Genomic DNA, 1,215 nt, shown 5'->3' with positions numbered 1-1,215 from the left:
GTAGAGTGCCATGGTGTCATAGCTCACAGCAACCTCCAGCTCTTGGGCTTAGGCAATTTTCTTGCTTCAGCCTCCCAGGTAGCTGGGTCTACAGGTGCCCGCCACAATGCCTCACTATTTTTTTGTTGCAGTTTGGCTGGAGCAGGGTTCAAACCCATTACCCTCCGTATATGGGGCCAGCGCCCTACCCACTGAGCCACAGGCACTGCCCGGTGACCACATTTTATCTAGATAGATAGATAGATAGATATATAGATAGATAGACAGACACACACACACACACGTACGCATACTGTGGACCTACAGAACCACATGCAGTACAAAGTCTGTAAGTGGGGTTATGGGAAAAACACATTTTCTTTAAGTTACTCTTACTCTTTCCTCAAGTTGGACTTTAAAAAATGAGGATGAGGTAGAATTTAATGAGGTGTTATTTATTTATCAAGTTATAAAATACACGTTGGTGAGTTTTGACAAATGTATACATCTATAAAACTATTATTCTAAACAAAATATTAACTCTTCCACCGCCCTAACTCTTCCCATCAGCCCTGCTGCCCTCTATAGTCATTGTTCTGATTTTCATCCCAGTAGAATGTTATCTAGGCTCACAGTGTGTACCCTTTTGTGTCTGGCTTCTCTCTCTCTTTTTTTTTTGAGACAGAGCCTCAAGCTGTCGCCCTGGGTAGAGTGCCGTAGCATCACAGCTCACAGCAACCTCCAACTCCTGGGCTCAGGTGATTCTCCTGCCTCCACCTCTCACGTAGCTGGGACTATAGGCACCTGCCACAATGCCCAGCTATTTTTTGGTTGCAGCTGTCATTGTTTGGTGGGCCTGGGCTGGATTCAAACCCGCCAGCTCAGGTGTATGTGGCTGGCACCTTAGCCACTTGAGCCACAGGCACCGGGCTTCTCTTAGTAAACCTAGTGTCTCTGAGATTTGTCAGTGTTGCTGTGTGTAGTTCATTCCTTTTCATTGCTCAATAGCAATAGATTATCTGGATTTTCTGTGCCAAGCTATCTTGTTGATATTCAGAAATCCTTTTTTTTTTTTTTTTGAGAGCTTCACTTTGTTGCCCTCTATAGAGGGTAGAGTGCCATGGTGTCACAGCTCATAGCAACTTCCAACTTTTGGGCTTAAGCGATTCTCTTGCCTCAGCCTCCCAAGTAGCTGGGACTACAGGCACCCACCACAACGCCCGGCTATTTTCTTTT

This window comes from Otolemur garnettii, unplaced genomic scaffold (assembly GCF_000181295.1).
Source record: "Otolemur garnettii isolate 467f Iridium unplaced genomic scaffold, OtoGar3 scaffold00014, whole genome shotgun sequence".
NCBI classification, from domain to species: Eukaryota; Metazoa; Chordata; class Mammalia; order Primates; family Galagidae; genus Otolemur; species Otolemur garnettii.
This window is presented reverse-complemented; position numbering follows the sequence as displayed.